This window comes from Portunus trituberculatus, chromosome 41 (assembly GCF_017591435.1).
Source record: "Portunus trituberculatus isolate SZX2019 chromosome 41, ASM1759143v1, whole genome shotgun sequence".
Classification (NCBI taxonomy): Eukaryota; Metazoa; Arthropoda; class Malacostraca; order Decapoda; family Portunidae; genus Portunus; species Portunus trituberculatus.
In genome coordinates, this window is record NC_059295.1 from 4,523,935 (window position 1) to 4,548,927 (window position 24,993).

General features: G+C 39.2%; 1 protein-coding gene across 1 annotated transcript in view; it reads left to right on the forward strand.

Moving 5' to 3' along the window:
• The window catches only part of LOC123516433, a 214,205-nt gene that overhangs the window by 12,191 nt on the left and 177,021 nt on the right, over positions 1-24,993 (forward strand). The gene's annotated exons all lie outside the window — the stretch shown is intronic.

Sequence of the window (24,993 nt, forward strand, 5' to 3'; positions counted from 1 at the left end):
GTTTGAGGGATTAGAACAGTTCCCCTCTTTAGGAGCAGGCTAAATATAGGCAAACTTCCAACAAGAAGGAAAGGTAGAAGTCGATAGACAGAGTCAGAAGAGTTTAGCCATGTAAGGTGCAAGTGCAGAAGCACAGTTTTTGAAAACAGTAGAAGTGACCCCATCAAGTTTAGGTCAATGAGGGCATGGAAAACATCATTATGAAGAACTTTTATTGAAGGCATGAAATAGTCAGAGGGAGGAGGAGATGGAGGAACAAGCCCAGAATTATCCAAGGTGGAGTTGTTGGCAAAGGTTTGAGAGAAGAGATCAGGTTTAGAAACAGATGAGATGGCAGTGGTGCCATCAGGATGAAATAAAGGAGGGAAAGATGAAGAAGTAAAGTTACTGGAGATGTTTCTGGTCAGATACCAAAAATCTTGAAGGGAGTTTGATTTTGAAAGTTTTTGACATTTTCTATTAATGGAGGAATGTTTGGCAAGTTGAAGAACAGATTTGGGATCATTCCAGATAGAAATATAAAGCACATGAGATTCATGTGATGAAAAGCTCAAGTACTTTATGTGGGCAGCCTCTCTATCATTTATAGGATTTATAGCGAACTAAAAGAAATTGATGGAAGAAGGACTCGGTAAAGCCGAGAAAGAAAAAGAGAAGCTAAAAGATCTTATAACAAAGAAGAAGAAAGAGTACAAGACGTGATTAAAAAAGAAGTACAAGCATGGAGAATCCAAGATAAGAAAGACAAGGAATCATTTCAAGAAGTATTTCAAGAACAGTTAAAAGAAAGAGATGAAAATATGACAAGCAAAATGATAGGAGTCCTCAAGAAAAAAGAAAATTTAGTAAGAGAAATTGCGGAAAAAAAGAAGTGTAATTATTTTTGGACTGAAAGAAAAAAATGTTAAATATAGACCAAGAAGGGAAAAAGACAAAATTAAATCAGTAAAAGACCTACTAAAACATCTGAATGACGAGGATAGACAGAACTTAGAAGAGGAAGTAGAAGAAATCCATATAATGGGACCATATCAAGAAGGAACAGTGAGACCAATTAAGATATTACTAAAATCACAAGCAGCAGAAGAAGTACTAAATAGAAAAACAAAACTCAGAGAAACAGAAGGTTGCAAAGATATATATATATATATATATATATATATATATATATATATATAGAAAATAGGAGGAGGAAAGGAAGAGACACAATGAACTGGTGGCAGAAGCAAGAGAAAAAAATAATGAAAGGTCAGAGGAGGAGAAGAAGGCATTTTTTTGGAGAATTCTACGAGACAGGATAAGGAAATGGTATATAAAAGAGAAAGAAGAGAAAAATATGGAGCAAGTTTAACTAAAAATAATAAGAACAAGAGATTAAAAATGATGTATACAAACATATATGGGATTTTATCTAGTAAATTAGAATTAAGAGATTACATAAAGAAAGAAGAACCAGATATTGTATGCCTAGTGGAAACAAAGTTAAATGATGCAATAAAAATAGACATAGATAAAAGGTATAATATATGGAGGAGAGACACAGTGGGTAAAGGAGGAGGAGGAGTCATGATGATGTTAAGGAAGGAGATAGTGGTAAATCAAGTGGAGTTTGGGGAAGGAAAATCAGAAATACTGTATGTTAAGATGTATATTAACAAAAAGGAGTTAACAATCATTGGAACATATGTGCCACCAAAAACAAACTCATGGACTAACCAAGAATATAGAGACATGATAGATGACACAATAAGGAGTCTTACAAGAATCATTAAGGAAAGGAGAAAAGTGATATTGGTAGGAGATTTCAACTGTAAGGAGGTAGACTGGGAAAATTATGAAAGTGGTGTTGGGGAAGATGCCTGGGGAGATAGATTCCTGAACCTAATGATAGATAATTTGATGGTCCAAGGAGTAAAGGAAAATACAAGATTCAGAGGAAACGATGAGCCGGCAAAATTAGACCTAGGGATATACCAATTAACGATGATATAAGATACAAGTCCCCATTGAGAAAGAGTCACCATGTAATATTAGAAATGGATATAGAAGAAGGAAAGGAAGATAGAGATGAATCATACAAAGGAGACCGATTAAATTACAGAAAGGCTGATGTTGAGAATCTCAAGAACTATTTTAAAAACGTAAACTGGGAGGAGATGGAAAACTCATTAACGGTTCAAGAGAAATATAACTTATTTTTGGAAATATACAAAACTGGGGTTAGGGAATATGTTCTGAAATATAGACCTAAAGAAGAAGGAAAGAAAGATTGGTTTAATGCAAGATGTGCTAGGGCAAAGGAGAAACAAGATGGAGCATGGAAAAGGTGGAGAAGAAACAGAAATCCAGAAAATAAGGAAAACTTCCAAAACAGCAAGAAATGAATATGCTAAAGGTGAGAAAGGAAGAAGAAAAGAACTATGAAAAGGACATTCTCGAAAAATGTAAGGAACAACCAAAATTGTTCTACAGATTCATAAATGGAAAAATAAGACAAAAAGAAACAATAGAAGGGTTAAAAGGAGAAACGGAATGGTGGAAGACCCAAAAGTATGGCAGAACTGTTAAATAGTAAATTTCATGAGGTCTTTACTAAGGAATCCAAATTTGAAAGAGATTAAAGTAACCAAGCTTGAAATAAAAAGGTTGATGACGGAATTGAATGAGGAAAAGGCAATGGGACTGGATGAAGTCTCAGGCAGAATACTGAAAGAATGTAGGGAAGAACTAGCAAGACCAATATACAACATCATAAAATGCTCAATAGAAAATGGAACAGTGCCAGTGGAGTGGAAAAGAGCTGAGGTGGTTCCCATATATAAGAGCGGAAGGAAGGAAGAACCTTTAAATTACAGACCGGTATCACTAACTAGTGTAATATGCAAGATGTGTGAAAAAGTAATAAAGAAGCAATGGATTGAGTTTCTTGAAGACAACAAAATATTATCAAATAGCCAATTTGGTTTTAGAAAAGGTCGGTCATGTGTGACAAATTTATTGAGTTTCTACTCTAGAATAGTTGATAAAGTACAAGAGAGAGAGGGATGGGTTGACTGTATTTATTTAGATCTAAAAAAGGCTTTTGACAAAGTGCCACATGAAAGATTACTATGGAAGTTAGAGGAGAAGGGTGGCTTAAAAGGAAGCACATTGAGATGGATGAAGAATTACTTAAGGGGGAGAGAAATAAGGACGATAGTTAAAGATATGAAGTCTAAGTGGAGAACAGTAGACAGCGGAGTGCCACAGGGTCAGTATTGGCACCAATACTTTTCTCGTATATATAAATGACATGCCAGAGGAGTGAACAGCTACATAAATCTGTTTGCGGATGATGCGAAACTGTGCAGAGTCATTAAACAAAAGAGGATTGTGAAATACTACAGGAAGACTTAAACAAGATCTGGAAATGGAGCAAAAATGGGAGATGGAATTCAATGTGGACAAAAGCCATGTCATGGAAATGGGAAAAAGTGAAAGACGACCAGTGGGAATCTATAAGATGGGAGATGGAGTAGAACTAGAAAAAGTAAAAATGGAAAAGGACTTGGGAGTGACAATGGAAGAAAATAATCAACCGGTAAGCCATATTGATAGAATTTTCAGAGAGACGTATAATTTGCTAAGGAATATTGGTGTAGCATTTCACTATATGGACAAGGAAATGATGAAGAAATTGATAAGTACTAAAATAAGACCTAGATTGGAATATGCAGGAGTTGTGTGGACTCCCCATAAAAAGAAACACATAAGAAAATTAGAGAGACTACAAAAGATGGCTACAAGAATGGTTCCAGAATTTAAAGGGATGTCATATGAGGAGAGACTAAAGGCAATGGATCTACCATCCTTGGAGCAGAGAAGAGAGAGAGGGGATCTGATACAAGTTTATAAATTGATTAATGGAATGGATGAAGTGGATAATGAGAAACTGATCCTGAGAGAAGAATATGACTTTAGAAGCACAAGATCGCATAGTAAGAAACTAAGGAAGGGACGATGTCTGAGAGATGTTAAAAAATTTAGTTTCCCGCAAAGATGTGTTGAGACTTGGAACAGTTTGAGTGAGGAAGTGGTGTCAGCAAAGAGTGTGCATAGTTTTAAAGAAAAATTGGATAAGTGTAGATATGGAGACGGGACCACATGAACATAAAGCCCAGGCCCTGTAAAACTACAACTAGGTAAATACACACACACACACACACTGCTTGGTCTTTAGTACAGAGCCAATGGTCATTGAGGAGATGAGGGTGGAGTGCCCTTTAGCAAAGAGTGATCATGCAGTTTTGGAGTTCAAGGTGATAGATGAAGAGAAATCTAGAAGAAATGAAGAATATAAAGTGGGAAGATGGAATTATGCCAAGACAGATTTTGGAAACCTAAAGAAATTCTTTCAAGAGACAAATTGGATGAAATTCAAGAGTGCTAAGGAGCAAATGAAAAGTGGAAGGAATTTATAAAATATACAAAGAAGGTGAGAAAAATTTGTACCAATAAGACAACATAGAGAAGTTGGAAAGCAGGACTGGTTTAACGATAGATGTGAAAAGGCTAGAACAAGAAAAGAGGATGCATGGAAGAGGTGGAGAAGGAAAAGACGGATTAAGCAGTGGGAAAGTTACAAAAGAGCAAGAAATGAATATGTGTTGATTAGAAGAGAAGAAAGAAAGAAACAAGAAAAGGATATAATTGATAAATGTAAAGACCAACCAAGGCTTTTTACAGACATGTGAACAACAACATCAAAAATAGAGAAAGTATTGAAAGTTTAGAAGTAAATGGAGTATGCAGTGAGGATCCCAGGAAATGGCAGAGGCTATGAATGGATGCTTTGGAAGGTATTCACAAAGGAGACTGCTTTTGACAAACCACTGGTAATGGAACAGAAAGGGATTATGAAGGAGTTTCAAGTAACTGTGGAGGAGATCAAGAATATGATGGGGAGTTTAGAAGTGAGAAAAGCTGTGGGACCTGATGGGGTATCAGGATGGATTTTAAGAGAATGCAGGAGCAACTGGCAGAAAAAGTTTGTGAAGTAATTGATGCCTCATTAAGGGAAGGTGTAGTGCCCCAAGACTGGAAAAGAGCTAACATTGTCCCAATCTATAAATCAGGTAACAAGAGAGACCCATTGAACTATAGACCAGTGTCACTTACAAGTGTGGTAGCTAAGATGTGTGAGAGGGTGGTGAAGAATAGATGGACAGACTTCTTGGAGAAAAATGACATACTTTGTGAGTGTCAATTTGGTTTTAGAAAAGGGCGTTCATGCACGACAAACCTGATATGTTACTATTCGAGGGTGATAGATGTAATACAGGAAAGAGATGGTTGGGCTGATGGAATATATCTGGATTTAAAAAGGCCTTTGATAAGGTACCACACGGAGACTGATCTGGAAACTTGAAATGGTAGGAGGAGTGAATGGCAGTTTACTAAAATGGATGGAAGACTTTTGGTAGGAAGAGAAATGAGAACAATAATTAAGGACAGACCATCAGAATGGGGCTTGGTGGAGAGTGGAGTTCCACAGGGATCAGTGTTGGCACCAGTAATGTTCGCGGTCTACATAAATGACATGGTGGATGGGGTGTCCAGTTATGAGCCTATTTGCAGACGATGCAAAATTGTTAAGAAAAGTGAGATGTGACAAAGATTGCGAACTACTCCAGGAAGACTTGGACAGAATATGGAAATGGAGCTGTACATGGCAAATGGAGTTCAACACGACAAAATGCAAGAAAATAGAGTTTGGCAAGAGTGAAAGAAGAATCAGGAGTATGTACAAGATAGGAAATGAAGACATAAAACCAGTCATGAAGAAAAAGACCTTGGGGTGACAATTACCAATGACCTATCGCCAGAGAGACATATAAACAAAATAATTGAGAAGTATTGAACTTATTGAGGAACATAAGAGTGGCGTTCAGATATTTAGATGAAGAAATGATGAAGAAAATAATTACTGCAATGATAAGACCGAGGCTTGAATATGCAACAATACAGTGGGCTCGAACTTAAAGAAACACATAAGGAAACTAGAGAAAGTACAGAGGGCTGCAACAAAATGGTGCCTGACTTAAGAGATTTGACTTATGAAGACAGACTGAAAAGAATGCAACTTCCGACCCTGGAAAACAGAAGAGAAAGGGGAGACCTGATAGCAATATACAGAGTGATGATTGGCATGGAAAAATGGATAGGGAAGATCTGTGTATGTGGAATGAAAGAATGTCGAGAGGGCATGGGAAAAACTAAAATGGCCACTTATAGGAGAGATGTGAAAAATATAGCTTCCCTCATAGAAGGGTGGAAGCATGGAATAGTTTAGACGTGGAAGTGGTCAACGCAAGGAATATTCATGATTTTAAGAAAAGCTGGACATTAATAGATATGGAGACGGGACAACACGAGCATAGCTCTTTTCCGTATGTTACAATTAGGTAAATACAATTAGGTAAACACACACACACACACACACACACACACACACACACACACACACACACACACACACACACAAGATAAGAAAGATAAGGCCAATTTTCAGGAGGTGATTCAAGAACAACTTAAAGAAAAAGAAGAAAATATGACAAACAAAATGATAGGAGTCCTCAAGACAAAAGAAAATCTAGTTAGAGAAATTGCAGAAAAAAAGAAGTGTGTAGTCGTATTTCAAATAAAAGAAAAAAATATAAATTATAGACCAAAAAGAGAAAAAGAAGAAATGAAATCAGTCAAAGACCTACTGAAGAATCTTAATGACGAAGATAGGCAGAACTTGGAAGAGGAAGTAGAAGAAATAAACAGAATGGGACCATATCAAGAAGGAAAAACGAGACCAATTAAAATATTACTAAAATCACAAGCAGCAACAGAAGAAATATTATATAGAACAACAAAACTTAGAGAAACAGAAGGCTGCAAGGATATCTATATAAAGAAAAATAGAAATGAGGAAGAAAGGAAGAGATACAATGAACTGGCAGCATCAGTAAGGGAAAAGAATAATGAAAGGTCAGAAGAGGAGAAGAAGGCATTTTTTTGGAGAATTCTAGAAGACAGGATAAGGAAATGGTATATAAACGAGAAGGAAGAGAAAAAAGTGGAACAAGTTTAACTAAAAATGATAAAGGCAAAAGACTAAAAATGATGTATACGAACATAGACGGGGTTTTATCAAGTAAATTAGAATTAAGAGATTACATAAGGAAAGAAAATCCAGATATTGTATGTCTGGTTGAAACAAAACTAAATGAGGAAATCAAAATAGTCTTGGATAATAGGTATAATGTATGGAGAAGGTAAAGGAGGAGGAGGAGTCATGATAATGTTAAGGAAGGAGATAGTGATCAATCAAGTGGAATGTGGGGAAGGAAAAGCAGAAGTATTGTATATTAAGATGCATATTAATAAAAAAGAGATAACAATCATTGTAACATATGTGCCACCAAAAACAAATTCATGGACCAATCAAGAATATAAAGACATGATAGATGACACAATAAGAAGTCTAATGAGAATCGTTAAAGAAAGGAGAAAAGTGATATTAGTAGGAGATTTCAACTGTAAAGAAGTGGACTGGGAAAATTATGAAAGTGGTATGGGGGAAGAAGCCTGGGGAGAAAGATTCTTAAACCTAATGATAGACAATATGATGGACTAGAGAGTAAAGGAATGCACAAGATTCAGAGGAAACGACGAGCCGGCGAGATTGGACCTAGTTTTTACAAGGGGTATACAAATGAATGACGATATAAGATATAAGTGCCCATTGGGAAAGAGTGACCATGCAATATTAGAAATAGATATAGAAGAAGGAAAGGAAGATAGAGACGATTCATACAAAGGAGACCGATTAAATTACAGAAAGGCTGATATTGAGAATCTCAAGAACTATTTTAAAAACGTAGACTGGGAAGAGATGGAAAACTCAGAGACAATGCAAGACAAATATAACTTATTTTGGAAATATACAAAACAGGAGTCAGGAATATGTCCCAAAATATAGACCAAAAGAAGAAGGAAAGAAAGATTGGTTTAATGCAAGGTGTGCTAGGGCAAAGGAGAAAACAGATGAAGCATGGAAAAGGTGGAGGAGAAATAGGAATCCAACAAACAAGGAAAACTTCAAGGCAGCGAGAAATGAATATGTTAAGGTGAGGAAGGAAGAGGAAAAGAACTTCGAAAAAGATATTGTTGAAAAATGTAAGGAGCAACCAAAATTGTTCTATAGATTCATAAATGGAAAAATTAGGCAAAAAGAAACAATAGAAAGGTTAAAAGGAGAGAACGGGATGGCAGAACTATTAAATAAAAAATTCCAGGAGGTCTTTACTAAAGAATCCAAATTTGAGAGGCCACAGGGTAATAGAGAGACAATCTATATGAAAGAGATTAAAGTAACCAAGCTTGAAATAAAAGAGTTAATGAAGGAACTGGATGAAGAGAAGGCAATGGGTCCGGATGAAGTCTCAGGCAGAATACTGAAAGAATGTAGGGAAGAACTAGCAAGTCCTATATACAACATCATAAAATGCTCAATAGAAAATGGAACAGTGCCAGTAGAATGGAAAAGAGCTGAGGTGGTTCCCATATATAAGACAAGGAAATGATGAAGAAATTGATAAGTACTAAAATAAGACCTAGATTGGAATGTGAAGGAATTGTGTGGACTCCCCATAAAAAGAAACACATAAGAAAATTAGAGAGACTACAAAAAATGGCTAGAAGAATGGTTCCAGAATTTAAAGGGATGACATATGAGGAGAGACTAAAGGCTATGGATCTACCAACCTTGGAGCAGAGAAGAGAGAGAGGGGATCTGATACAAGTTTATAAATTGATCAACGGAATGGACCAAGTGGATAATGAGAAACTGATCTTGAGAGAAGAATATGACATCCGAAGCACAAGATCGCTTAGTAAAAAGCTGAGAAAGGGAAGATATCTGAGAGATACTAAAAAATATAGTTTCCCGCAGAGATGTATTGAGACGTGGAACAGTTTAGATGAAGAAGTAGTGTCTGCAACGAGTTTGCACACTTGTAAAGTAAGATTGGATAAGTGTAGATATGGAGAGACCACGAGCATAAAGCCCAGGCCCTGTAAAACTACAACTAGGTAAAAACTAGGTAAATACACACACACACACACACACACACACACACACACACACACACACACACACACACACACAAGTACTAAAATAAGACCTAGATTGGAATATGCAGGAGTTGTGTGGACCCCAATAAAAAGAAACACATAAGGAGGAGCATTTTATGGGAGGAAGGCCTACGGAAATAAAGCAAATGCAGGACATCATGGTTACTAAGGAAGATGTAAGGAAAATTATAAGCAATCTGGATATTAATAAATCAATGGGGCTTGATGGCATATCTGGGAGGTTGCTAAATGAATGTAAGGATCAATTGTTGAACCCCGTATTTGATATTGTGGAAACCTCCATACGAACAGGATTAGTCCCGAAAGAAGGGAAAAAAGCTGACATTGTGCCTATATATAAGAATGGTAGTAGAATGGAACCGCTAAATTATAAACCAGTATCGTTGACTAGTATATTGTACAAGGTATGTGAAGAAGTAATTAAAGCTAAGTGGAGTGAGTATCTAGAAAGAGAAAACATTCTGAGTGAAAGACAGTTTGGTTTCAGAAAAGGAAGATCATGCATATCCAATTTATTATGTTTTTATTCAAGAATGATTGACATACTACAACATAGAGAGGGATGGGTGGATGCTATCTACCTGGACTTGAGAAAGGCCTCTGATAAAGTACCACACAATAGACTGATGTGGAAACTAAAGAAGATTGGAGGAGTAAATGATAAACTAGCAAAATGGATGGAAAATTACTTAGTGGGAAGAGAAATAAGAACAGTGGTGAGAGGAAGGAAGTCTGAGTGGAAGAAGGTAACCAGTGGAGTTCCACAAAGGTCAGTGCTTGGTCCCATCATGTTTTTTATTTATGTTAATGATATGCCAGTAGGAATTGACAGTTACATGAACATGTTTGTGGACGATGCTAAAATTATGAGGAGAGTAAGGAATGTGGAAGATTGTAACAAGTTACAGGAAGATCTTGATAAAATATATGAGTGGAGTAAGGAGTGGCAGATGGAATTTAATATAGACAAGACCCATGTTATGAAAATGGGAAGAAGTAGATACAGACCAAACTGGGATTACAGGCTGGGTGATGAGAAAATTAAAGAGACCAATGAGGAGAAAGACTTAGGAGTAACCGTGCAAAACACTTTGTCACTGGAGAAACACATTAACAAGATTTTTTTGAAAACATATAACATGCTTCAAAATATTGGCCTTGCGTTCCACTACCTAGATGAAGGAATGATGAAGAAGATGTTATGTACCTTAATAAGACCCCAGTTAGAATATGCAGCTTGTGTCTGGTCACCGCATATGAAGAAAAATGTGAAGAAGGTAGAAAGGGTACAGAGGCTGGCAACAAGGATGGTACCAGGACTCAGGGAGTTAGACTATGAAGAAAGACTGAGGAAGCTGGGGCTGACCACATTAGAAGAGAGAAGAACAAGAGGAGACATGATAACTATGTATAAATTGGTGAACAAGATTGACATACTGGACAGAGAGTTGATAAAGGTGACCACAAGTAATCATCTCCGAGGACATGGAAAAAAGCTAATAAAAGACATCTGTCTAAATGACGTGAGAAAATACAGTTTCCCGCATCGTAGCATTGATAAGTGGAATAAACTGAGCAGTGATGTCGTTGACGCGGTGTGCGTTAATCAGATGAGAGAGATATGACAGGAATGGACAAGGAGACAGGACACAAGAGAGCTTAGCTCGGCCCCTGTAATACACAAATAGGTAAATACAAATAGATAAATACACACACACACACACACACACACACACACACAGCGTAGTGTAGTGGTTAGCACTCTCAACTCACAATCGAGAGGGCTGGATTCGAATCCTGGTAAGCGGCGAGGCAAATGGGCAAGCCTTTAAATGTGTAGCCCCTATTCACCTAGCAGTAAATAGGTACAGGATATAACTTGAGGAGTTGTGGCCTTGCTTTCCCGGTGTGTGCTGTGGTCTCAGTCCTACCCTAAGATCAGTCTATGAGCTCTGAGCTCATTCCATAATGGGGATGACTGGCTGGGTGACCAGCAGGCAACCAAGGAGAAGGTGAATTACATACACAAAACTTCAAGACAGCGAGAAATGAATATGTTAAAGTGAGGAAGGAAGAGGAAAAGAACTATGAAAAGGACATTGTCGAAAAATGTAAGGAGCAAGTGAAACTGTTCTACAGATTCATTAATGGGAAAATAAGGCAAAAAGAAACAATAGAAAGGTTAAAAAGAGAGAATGGGATGGTGGAAGACCCAAAAAGTATGGCAGAACTGTTAAATAGTAAATTTCAGGAGGTCTTTACTAAGGAATCCAAATTTGAAAGACCAAAGGGTATTAGAGAGACCGTCTATATGAAAGAGATTAAAGTAACCAAGCTTGAAATAAAAGAATTAATGAAGGAATTGGATGAAGAGAAGGCTATGAGACCGGATGAAGTCTATGGCAGAATACTGAAAGAATGTAGGGAAGAACTAGCAAGTGCTATACACAACATCATAAAATGCTCAATAGAAAATGGAACAGTACCAGTAGAATGGAAAAGAGCTGAGGTGGTTCCCATATATAAGAGTGGAAGGAAGGAAGAACCTTTAAATTACAGACCGGTATCACTAACTAGTGTAATAAGTAAGATGTATGAAGGAGTAATAAAGAAACTATGGATTGTTTTCCTTGAAGACAACAAATTATTATCAAATAGCCAATTTTGTTTTAGAAAAGGGCGGTCTTGTGTAACAAATTTACTGAGTTTCTTCTCGAAAATAGTTGATAGAGTACAGGAGAGAGAGGGATGGGTTGATTGTATTTATTTGGATTTAAAAAAGGCATTTGATAAAGTGACACATGCAAGGTTACTGTTGAAGGAGAGGAGAAGGGTGGCTTAAAAGGAAGCACATTGAGATGGATGGAAAATTTTTTGAATGGGAGAGAAATAAGAAGGGTAGTTAACCCTTTCAGTGCTCCGGACCACGATTGTGGCTTTGGGGGAAATGCCTCCTGTCCACGATTGTAGTCCCATATTTGACAAGTCACAGAATTAAACCGCGTGCCTCCTGGCTGCTGCTAGTTGCCAGATGACATTTTCCCATCCTCCCTCGACTCATGGGATGCGTCATCAGTTGTGTGGTAAGAAAAATATAGCCACAATGGCATTAGAGTGTCAGATGCCCCTTTTTCACAATTATTATTATTTTACGACATCGCTAGTGGCTATTTGTGCATTTATTTACAGAAATAACAAGAGTAATGATCAAATCTTGTTGTTAGAGAGCAGATATGCCAGATATTATTCGTTTATTGGTAGTATATTGCGCGTATTTCGTATATTACCATGTATGGGCATGCGCATCCTCGCTCATGATAGTATGTACAGTATGAACGGTCATCTCGCGTAATATAGTCTCGCGAATTTAGCATCTCGCGCCTATTTCAAATTTCCCGCCTTCTGCCATCTAGCGGTGGTAAATGAACATCTCGCGCATGTGCATAGGTTGGCGCGCCAGTTTAATGGTTGGCTTAGGTCGGTCACATCAGGGCAGAAGCTGGGTCAACAACAATTTTGCGATTTTGTTGTGTTGTGGTGCATATTTACTTTTGTTGTTAAAGTTAAAACATTCTAGTGGCAGTACAATAACTTGAAATAACAAGGAACATGAGTTCTGTGAGTGGTAGTGGCGGAAATCGTGGTGGAAACTCTGGTGAAAACGTGGTGGACGTGAGAAGCGTGAATATCGAAGGGAGTGAAGCTCAGAAAATATACTCTCCAGGAAAAGAAAGAAATGGTTCAGATGATGAACAATGTTGCAAGAACATGTGACATAATGCGTAAGTTTAACTGTCCTGAATCAACAGTATGATCAGTGCGCAAAAATAAAGAAAACTTGGCTGCTTCCGTGAAGGTGTTTTCTCGGTTTCCCTCAGCACGCACACTGGCTGATACTTCACAGCGCAACAGATTGCTTGCAATCATGGAACATTACCTAAATGAATGGGTAATCAGAAGGGATCGATAGAAGGGTGATCTTTCTGGCCCTGCAATAAGATCACAAGCACGGCTGTACTTTGATTCAGTGTGCCGTAAGAAAAATGTTAACCCTCCACCCCATTTTGCGGCTTCTGTAGGCTTGCTAGCAGCATTTAAGAAAAAATATGAAGTTAAGTATGCCCTGAAGCATGGTGAAAGCAGATCAGCAGATGAGGAAGCAGCCAGAACTTACCCAGAGATTTTTCAACGTCTTGTGACTGAAGGCGGTTACAGCCGTGACCAGATTTTTAACTGTGATGAAACCTGGATTTACTGGAAGCGGGCACCAAAATCAACCCTCATCGCCAAGAATGAAAGACAAGCTAGGGGTGTGAAGCCTTCCAAGGACCGCATTACTGTTTTATTCACAGCTAATGCAAGTGGTGACTGTTTGATGAAGCCCCAAGTCATCTATCGCTCTGCCAAGCCTAGAGCATACAGGAATTGCAATATGAACCAGCTTAATGTTTACTGGGCCAGTAATAAGAAGGCTTGGGTCACGTCGGCACTGTGCACTGACTGGTTCGACAATCATTTTGTCCCTGATGCCCAGAGTTATTGCAAGAGGAAGAATTTAGATTTCAAGGTGCTGCTATGTATGGATAATGCTCCGGGGCATGGTAAATTCCTAATAGGGCGTCATCCTAATGTAGAAGTTATCTTCCTCCCGCCTAATACAACATCACTTCTACAGCCTCTTGATAAAGAGTTCATCTGCAACGTTAAGCTCTTTTATTATCAGTCTCTCTATGATGACATGTGTGTCAAGACTGACTCGCTGCAAGAACTAGAGAGGATTGAGGCTGAGCTAAGTGTACGTGACCAGGATGAGCCCGATGAACCGATCGCCAGCACCAGTTTAGACCCACCACCATCTCAGACCCGAGAAGTGTTAACTGTGAACCAGTTTTGGAAAAACTACAACATTAAGGATGCTGTTGACCGCATTGTGAAGGCCTGGCAGAAAATAAACAAAGCTACAGTGTTACACGCTTGGAAGTTTTTGTTAGGTGAGGTCGGAACAGCTGTGCGTGAGCGCCAGCAGGAAGCCACCACACTCTCGCAGACTGTAGAAGCTGCACGTCTGATCCCTGCACCTGGCTTTTCGGCTGTGGAGGCCAGTGACTTGCAAGAAATTATTGGTATCCATCAAGAGGAGGCTACTATTGAGGAGATGCTTGAGGAAGATGAAGCTCAAGAAGATCCTGAAGAGGATGGACAGCAGGAGCAAAATGTTCAGCCAGGCGAACCGACAACTGGGCAACTGACGGAGATTCTCACCACCTTCTCACGGCTGACTGAACAACTGGAAGAATATGACAGGCGCCCATATCCACGCAGCATATTACAGCCATCTCTTGATCAAGTGATGAACATTTATAAAGACCTCTACATGTCTCGTGTTAATGCTCGCCACCAGTCACTGATCACAGGATACTTCAGTCAATCACAGGCTGCCAATGCTCTGGCTAACGTAACAGCTGAACCAGGTGAAAATGAAGAGGATGTCGACGACCTGCTGGGCCTTTACAGGAAGATGACATCGCTCTGGATTTTGATGGCTTTGAAGCTGAGGTTGCACTCAGTGCTGGGGGTGATGCACAAACAGTGGAGGAGGGAGCAAGTAGCCAGTAGTCACGGCTCCCCACCACTACCACGCCAGGCCACTCAAGCCAGTCACAGACTCTCGTAACGTAAGTAGGAAAATATTCTAACCTTTATTATTATGTTGAAAAGTGTTTAATATTGTTTATTAACATACAGATTATGCATAACCTCGTTTATGTGAATAATTTTCAGCAAAATATTTTGTGTTTTTGGACGGTTATTTCGAGTTATAGGATGATCATGTACCATATCTAAGAACCAATTATGCTATTTACATGTATTTCAATATCGCTCATCTCGCGATTTTTCATCTCGCGGCCGATAGTCCAGTACCAATTTACCGCGAGATGACCAATCTTACTGTACATCAAGAAAACACTCTGAAAAGGTATTTTATATTATTTGTGTGGACATAATGTATGCACAGGTGTGAAAAATAATTACCCTAGCACGTTCTGGAGCTGTTCTGAGCAACTGCAGTTCAAATCAGGTGGAAAATTTTGTGTAATTTTGTGAAAACACCTGTACAAATTGCAACGGAAAATAATCACTCGCTACGATGGCAATACTCAACAGCGCACATCATACCACCAGAAAGCCAACTTCCTATCATTATTGCACTACTTTCCAGGGTGAGTAAAGACCTAAATTTTTTACAGTAGATGTGTAACACTCTATTATGCATGAGAATATTGATTCTTTTCAATTTTGCAAACCTTGATTTTTCGGCCGAATTTGCTTCTCACAGACATGACCCAAAACCTATATGCGCCTGAAAGGGTTAAAGATATGAAGCTCAAGTGGAGAGCAGTAGAAAACGGAGTGCCGCAAGGGTCAGTATTGGCGCCAATTTTTTTTCTCATATATATAAACGACATGCCAGAAGGAGTGAACAGCTACATAAATTTGTTTGCAGACGATGCGAAGCTGTGAAGAGTTATAAAGCAAAAAGAGGATTGTGAAATACTGCAGGAAGACCTAAATACGATCTGGGAATGGAGTAAGAAATGGGAGATGGAATTCAATGTGGACAAAATGGGAAAGAGTGAAAGACAACCAGTGGGAATCTATAAGATTGGAGATGGAGTAGAACTGGAGAAAGTAAAAAAGGAAAAGGATTTGGGAGTGACGATGGAAGAAAATAATCAACCGGTAAGCCATATTGATAGAATTTTCAGAGAGACAATTTGCTAAGGAATATTGGAATAGCATTTCACTACATGGACAAAGAAATGATGAAGAAATTGATAATTACTATAATAAGACCCAGATTGGAATATGCAGGAGTTGTGTGGACCCCCCATAAAAAGAAACACATAAGGAATTTGGAGAGACTACAAAAAATAGCTACAAGAATGGTTCCAGAATTTGAAGGGATGACATATGAGGAGAGACAAAAGGCTTTGGATCTACCAACCCTGGAACAGAGAAGGGAGAGAGGGGATCTGATATAAGTTTATAAATTGATTAACAGAATGGATCAAGTGGATAATGAGAAACTGATCCTGAGAGAAGAATATGACATTAGAAGCACAAGATCGCATAGTAAAAAACTGAGGAAGGGAAGATGTCTGAGAGATGTTAAAAAAATATAGTTTCCTGCAAAGATGTGTTGAAACTTGGAACAGTTTGAGTGAGGAAGTGGTGTTAGCAAAGTGTGCATAGCTTTAAAGAAAAATTGGGTAAGTGTAGATATGGAGATGGGGCCACATGAGCCCAGGCCCTGTAAAACTACAACTAGGTAAAATATACACACACAAATAAAGTAAATAAAAGGGCAGGCAGTTCTGGTCAGACTTTATGAGGGCAGTACAGGATTTGTTTTGGAATTATTGTTTCTTCAAAACCTTCACACCCCAAATTACCAAATGGTGTAGTTAGTGTGTGATAATTGAATATCCTCCCATCAGGAAGCCATTTTTAAATGTCTCATGCAGTTGCATCATTGCATGACTCACACTGCCCTAAAAATGATGTATCACTTAATGTTTGTGTCTATGCAAAAAAAAATTTGTGAATATTTTTTTCTGGATAAATTTCAACCTTTGAAGTGTCTCTCTCGCTTAGTGACTCAGTATATGGCCAGGCGTCAAAAATGGTCATGCATCATTTAGCTCTCAAATCTTTCAGAAATAATAGCATCTTTACAACCATAAATTTGATGAGAATTAGAATCAGAAACTTCAATAAAAGAAGACAACAAAAAACAAATGTATAATTGCAGACAGTTGTGGCTGACAAATTGACCATGAACCCTTGCCTCCTTTCTGTCACACATGTTATCTCCCCCCTTCTAGACCCTTGCTTCACCCCACACCTCACTGCCACACTTCTCTGCTGCCTGTCTATATCATAAGACTGTTAGGATCTTTTCAAACACTTTTTTTCCTCACTACCTTTATCATCTCAACTAAACATCACATGACTCACAAAAACATTATTATATAATTATTTTAAGAAAAGGTATAAAAACTGGACAAGATGAGTAGTAATTACTTCACATTATCATTACCTAACTTCAACACACTGATAACGACTATGAGTGTCCAGTTCGGTCGTAAAATGGCAGATTGCCATAATGCTGCTGATGGCTTCACCCTAGCCCTCATCCCAAAAAGTTTAGGGGATGCAACCAAAATAAATTCATAATTTTTTTTATGTTTCGTTTCCCTCTACATGGTTGGATACGTGTCTGCCGACCTCTTCTGTAAGGTAAGGTAATTGGTTTGTGACCGAGACCTGCTATCCTGTCCTCACCTGCTCTCTCATTCTTAAGACACAAGGGGAAGAGTGACAAGGAGGAAAGGAAAGAAAGAGATTCAGGCAGTAGGGATTAGCACCTCTCTCTCTCTCTCTCTCTCTCTCTCTCTCTCTCTCTCTCTCTCTCTCTCTCTCTCTCTCTCTCTCTCTCTCTCTCTCTTTGTGTGTGTATTTACCTAGTTGTATTGTACAGGGTTCAAGCAGGGCTCATAGTGTCCAGTCTCCATATCTCCACATGTCATTTTTCTTGAAAGCTATGCATATTATGTGCTGCAACCACTTCATCACTCAATGCATTTTACTTTTCCACTGTTCTATGTGGAAAACTGTTTTTTCAAATATCCTTCACAGACTGCCTCATCCTAATCTTCTTTGTATGTCCTCTTGTCCTTCTAGCTTCTTCTGTCATGAGCACCAGGTCTTGCTTGTCTTATCTTTTCAATGCCATTAAGGGGGGCGTCCTGGTTTAGAGACTGAAAAAATATGAAAAATGATGTTTTTTTGTGTAAAAAGTATATGTGGTAGGTATACACGTTAGCTATAATTTCACGAAGTTTTATGGTGAAACGAGCACTGGTTTCCATTTAAATACCATTTAAAGGTCCCGTACTCAACCACGTGTGTTTGTTTACATCAGCAGAATCAGTTTTTTTCCCTCAAAAACTACGAAGAAAAGGCAAAAATCTTAACTTTTCTTGGTGGACATGATACAGCAACACTGAAAGTCTATGAGTGGCGTCAGTCAAGGCACCAGCAAGACTCAGTAGGGGGAAAGCTATCAGAGGAAAGGGGGTATTACACTGGCCTATGATACGCAGAACGCGGGCCATGGTTCTTGGTATGAAACCAGGAACATTATCACACACGAGCTGCCCTCGTTCTTGCTATGCTAGGCAAACGGCCCACCAACCAAGACCAAGCCTAATCAAAATAAACCAGAACAAAACCATGCTTCTTATATCTCAACCTGTGCTCCATTCTGGAATTGCATTTGCATTTCCTCCTATTGAAGAAAAGTAAGTAAAAGAAAGTAGAGAAGAACTGAGACGTGCACGACGGCATCTTTGGAGTCAGAGGTGGTTCCCATGAGCCCAAACTATCAACATGATTAAATATATACAGGCAACTCCCGCTTAATGAAGGGGTTACGTTTCTAAAAACTCTTCGTTAAGCGAAACTTCGTTAAGCGAACTGATTATAACAAGTTTAACTCCTGACTTGAACTTCCACTGAGTGTAAGCAAAATGAGAGTGCATCATAGTACAGTGAAAGGTTTAATGAGAGTAAAAATTATGAAGTTAATCATTTAGGCAGTTTAATTTAAGTCATTTTAATGTACACTAATGTATGTATGTATGTAACTTTATAATGTTGATGATCTTAAATTTATGAAGGGAGGGAGAGTGAAACGGTAAAGACACTAACCAGCAACCTGTGCAATGTAAACAAAGGGCACATCATTGTATCATATACAAAACTTGTGTACCACATTTCCACAAGGCTTTCCATTTTATTCATTGTAGAGTCAAGAGTTCAGGTGGTTCTTTTAACTTACAAGGAAGATACAGTCTCACCAGCCTTCTTAATAGAGTCTGCTGACTTGAAAATAGTAGAGACAGTAGATGGAGTCAAGATGGTGGCGAGCAATGCTATTAGTTTTCTGGCCTCTCTTGTATCTGTGAATGATATTCAGCTTCACTTCGAGAGTAAGAGACTTCCTGGTCTTCTTAGCAATGCTAGGCGACATTGCAGGGCATTTTGGTGGTAAATTGAGCGAGAAAAGACGAGCTGCTGCTGACACTGTTATTGTTTTGAACAGGGGCACTGAATGGTGCGTGTTGTCCACGAGAGGCTCTGGTGTATTCAAAAGCCTGTTGGCTTGCGTGTTATGGTGGGCCTTTCAAACTTGGAAAAAATTACCTGGATAAAACTTCGTTAAAGCGAGTTTGGTGTTCGTTAAACGAGCAGATGGTAGTAAAATTAAACCTTCGTTGTAGCGAAATTTCATTGTGTGAACCTTCGTTAAGCGGAGGTTGCCTGTATTTTATCTTTTTAAATTGATGAAATATTATTTACTATTCCAATATGAAAGTTCTAGGCACTTTCTTTTTATTTTAAATAAAAAGTTTTTATTACATATGTTATGTTTGTTTTATCATTGGGATAGCATACGGAGAAACGGGATGGATATGAAGCCATCCCAACTTTGCTCCGCTAATCCCGAGCAAGTTCCAGCTATCTGGAGAGGATGTTCCTCGTTCCGCGTATCATAGGCCAGTGTGATAGCCCCTTAAGAGGTTGTTGCTGCGTCTCTCACTACCCGCCCTTCACTCTGCTAAACAGCACTTAGTTTATTTACTGCATCCTGCTTTTCACCTAATGCCAACCATGGGACGGATGTTTAAGAGGAATAAGCAGAGTAAGGACTTCTGGAATATGAGTATGGAAGCGCAAAGAATAAAGAGCATGTTGAACCTGACACCTCAGATGCCCCAGTACACATCCTCGCGTCACCCACCACCACCACCCTCACCACCGCCACACCACAGCCCACCACATCTCAGCAGAACAAAGACAAGGAAATGAAGATGAAAAGGCCTCATTACTCATAATTAGAGAATCTCTTCTACAAAATATTGAGAAAGGAAATGAAGATGTGGAAAATGACGATGAGCTTGTCATGCTGATGAAAAGGAGGCTGAAAAATCTTCTTTCCTCTTGTTATTCATGCTCAGATCCTGCCTTTGATTACAGTTTTGAGCCTGATGTGTACGAGAACACCATAACTATGCACTGCACAACATGCAACTTCAACAACACATCACAACCAGAAAAAGTGAGAGCTAGACGTCGGAAGAAAAGCCTCTTCAGGACCAACATATCATTGACAGGAGGGGACTAGGAGCCTCATATACATTTAATTGTATTATGAGATTGTAGATAATAAAAAAGAACATATAGTAAATCTGAAAAAAACTTCCTAGTTTGTTATAACGGGATCGAGATCGATCGATAAACTTTATCGACCCGTATCACAAAACATAAGTTATTCCCCTTCTAAAATCTATTTTGAGGCCAATTTTAGCCTGATTTCAATGAAACAAAAACTGAAAAGGAGAGGAATACTTCTTCTTTCAATTCATGTTGCTATTTTGTTTATGTATGTGACCTGGAATTTTGCATTAATATTTTTTTGTAAAAAATAAAAAAAAAATCATTTTGAAAAAAATTCTTAAAACAAAAACGAAAGATGATATAAAAATCTAATGACGTAGAAACCTTTCGTATTATAATGTGTCTTTGCCACAGGAAAATGAAGGTCATGCAGCAAATAATAACGCCAGAATAACACTCGTAAGTTTTAGTTGAAATTGTAATTGCATGGCAGATTTAGGGACATGTTCCCAATACTTCACAACATAAAAATCAGAGTGTTTCGTGCATATTTACCGGAGATATGACAACACCGATCTAAACCGGACACTCTCCTTAACTATTTTATACAATGTTATTAGGTCTCCTCTTTCTCTTCCATCTTGCAAGGTTGGCATTCCCTTTTCCTTCAATCTTTATTCATATGTTAGGTCCTTTAGTTCCAGCACCATCTTTGTAGCTATCCTCTTGATCCATTTTCATCTTCCTTTTTCAAGCTTGGCAACCACACCACTGCTACATATTCCAACTGTGGACTTATCATACTCATAATAATTTTTTCATCATATCTTTGTCCATGTACTGAAATGCCACCCAGATATTAGTCAACTTTTTATATGTTGTTCCAGATATTTCATTTATGTGTATTTTGGGGCTAGGAGTTTATTGTATAACCACTCCCAGATCTGACCCTTGTGGCACTCCTCTTGTTACTTTGCTCCAGGATGAGTATGTATCTCTGATCACAGTTCTCATCTCTCTGTCCTTCAAGTAATCCCTTATCCGATCTAACAAAGTTTCTCTCAGTCCTCCTGTGTTCTGCAATTTCCAAGGTAGTCTACTATGTGGGACTTTATCAAAGCCTTTTTTATGTCCAGGTACACAGTGTCCACCCATCCATCTCTTCTCTCCAGCCCTTCCACTGCTCTTGAGTAGAAACTTAGTAAATATGACACTCATGATCTTCCTCTCCTGAACCCAAATTGTCTGTTCAATATAACTCATTTTCTTTCAGATATTTACCACATTTTCTTTGATGACAATTTCACATATCTTTCCCACGACACTTGTAAGAGACATGGGTCTGTAATTTAATGGCTCAGTTGACTTTCCTCCTTTGAATAATGAGATTATGTTAGCTCTCATCCATTCCAGTGGTACTCTCCCTTCCTTTAATGAGCTTGTAACCACTTCCCAAATTGGTTCTAACAATTCATCTTTACATTCCTTTAGTGCCCAGCCTGACACACCATCTGGTCCCATCACTTTTCTGACATCCAAATTTTATAGTAGACTTCCAATTTCTTGTCTGTGCACCATTATTTCCTGCAAACCTGTACAATGCAGTGTCCTATTTGGTTCTGTAAATCCTCATTTTTCAGTGAAAACTGTCTTCATTTTTAATTTTTGTTTGATCCTGAGATCAGTTACGCAACCTTGCAAGCTTGTCACTTCATAAATAATAATATTGTGCCCATATTGCCTCAAGAGTGTAATTTATTGTAAATATATAGTGGACATACATATTTAGGTATAAATTTCTATGTTAATGACCTTTCAAGGTCAGCTGGGTGGGCATCTCAGCATGCTGACTGCCCCCTTTGATGCTTTTTTTGTCAATAAACCATTTGAATTTGAATTTGAACTGACTTAGTTAACTATGACTGGGATAGAGATTGAATAGAATTTTGAAGGTAAATGATTGTATGTATTATTTCCAGAAAAAACTCAACTAACTCCAGTTTTAGCTATACAGGTGTCCCTCGGTTAACGATCGACTACTTAACGATATTTCGCTCATACGATCCCTCCAAATTAATCCCTATTTTTTGGTTAACGATCGCCAAAATTCGGTTAACGATCGGATTGACCAATCGCAATCGCGATCGCAATCGCGATCGCAGCGCCTCCATCCACCCGCGGCCCGTGCAGTAAACACACCACAGTCTTTCCCGCTGTTTTGATTGTGCAACAACAACTCTATCACGCCGCTCTAAACTTTTTTTTGTGCTTATTTGTGATCAAGTGAACTTAGTGATGGCTTCCAAGCGACCCAACGATTGTTCTCCACCGGGAGATAAGGCTAAAAATCGAGAAAGAGCATTGGCCTTGATATTAAGTTGAACATTGTGACTCGTCATGAGGGTGGTGAAGGGGTAAACTCTATTGCTCGTGCCCTTGGTTTATCTCAATCAACTGTATCAACAGTTCTCCAGAAAAAGTACAAGTGAAGCAGCAGGCCAACCAAGTCACAAACCTGCACAAACACACAACAACTCGTAACAGGGAACCGATTATGGAAAAATTGGAACGTTTGCTGAGGCTATGGATTGAAGACCACACACACCGCCGCATGCCTCTTTCTACCCAACTCGTTACTACTAAGGCACTGAGCCTGTGGGAGGACCTGAAACCAGAATTCAACATAGGCGAGACAGTGTCCTTCAAGGCCAGTAAGGGGTGGTTTGAACGTTTCAAACATCGTGGGAGTCTACACAACCTCAAGGTTAGTGGGGAGGCAGCGAGTTCGGATCAACTCGCTGCAAACGCCTTCAAGCCTTTGCTTAAAGAGCGATCGAGGAAGGAGGTTATTCAGCCAAGCAGGTTCTAAACTTTGACGAGACAGGCCTGTATTGGAAGAAGATGTCATCGAGAACGTTTATAGCAAAGGAGGAGAAGTCGGCACCAGGATTCAAGGCATCTAAAGACAGGTTAACATTATTGGTGGGGGGGAATGCCGCTGGTGATCTTAAGCTTAAACCATGCCTTATTTACCATTCCCAAAACCCAAGAGCTCTGTCTGGCTATATTAAGGAATATTTGCCCGTAGTATGGAAGGCAAACAAAAGGGTGGATGACGACTGTTATCATGCAAAGTTACGTGACAGGATACCTCTCCAAATTCCTAAAAGAATATGCTGCCCAAAACAACATTGCTAACAGATTTCTCTTGCTGTGTGACAACGCCCCAGCCACCCAGAGAGCATGAATGACTGGGCAGATAATATTGAGGTCATGTTTATGCCCCCAAACACAACTGCCCTCATCCAGCCGATGGACCAAGGAGTCATCGCTACTTTCAAGGCCTATTACCAGCGGCGCACCATGAAACAGCTGTTGGCCTGCATTGACACCCCTGACAAGCCGACCATGAAACAATTTTGGAAGGATTATAACATTAAAAAGGGGATCGACAACATCGACGAGTCATGGAAGGAGGTGTCCAAGTCGGCAATGAATGGATGTTGGCGTAATTTGTGGCCTGAGTGCGTGGAACGTAAACAGGAAGTCCCTGTCGATGTTACAGCAGTAAGGAAAGACATCGCTCATATCTCCCATAAGGCAGGCTTCAATGAGGTGGACGAGAATGACGACAAGAACTGCTGGACAGTCATTCTGAGCCTCTCTCCAACGACGACCTCATGGAGTTGGAGAAACAAAATACTTTGGAGGAAATGGAGGAGGACAAGGAGCCTGAAAGAACCCTCTCCGTCAAGATTTTCGAGGAGATTTTTAATCATATTAACCAGGCCATACATCTTCTCCAGGAGAATGACCCCAACCCAAACCGAAGTAATGGCGTGACTAATGCTATAGAAAATGACATGAAAGTGTATAAAGAACTATTTGAGGCAAAGAAAAGGATGGCAAAACAGACAGTCATCTCATCTTTCTTCAAACCACTCACCGCCCAAGCAACCCCATCCACATCCCAAGCAACCCCATCTACCGATCAAGCAACTCCATCCACCTCCCAAGCTACCCCATCCACCTCAAAAGCAATCCCATCTACTTCCATAGGAGTCATCTCGTCGTACTTCAAAGTTCGTCCTGCTACCTCGAAAAAAACTCCACCCACTTCCAAAACAACTCCATCCACCTCCAAAACAACTCCACCCACATCCAATCTATCCTTCACATCCACCGTAACCTTGAGTGACGATGAGGAGAGCCTGGATGACCCACCCCCACTGGAAAACGTATTCTCTCAAGAATTTGAAGGGTTTGAAGCAGCTGACCGAGTTTGGGTCGGGTGTGGGCATGATGAGATTTAATCCTCCAAGGCCCTGTGTCCCTCGGGGCACAAAACAACACACTACGCATATCACATCCACTCCTCAAGGTAAGTACTACCAATTCTAAAGGTGTAAATAACAACTAACAACATAGAAAGTGTCGTTTATTTACGCATCGCGAAATACATGTATGTAGTTGATAATTTCAAATCCCTCAGTTAGCGATCGTTTCGGTTAGCGATCTGTTTTTGGGAAACGTAACCCTATCGTTAACCAAGGGATACCTGTA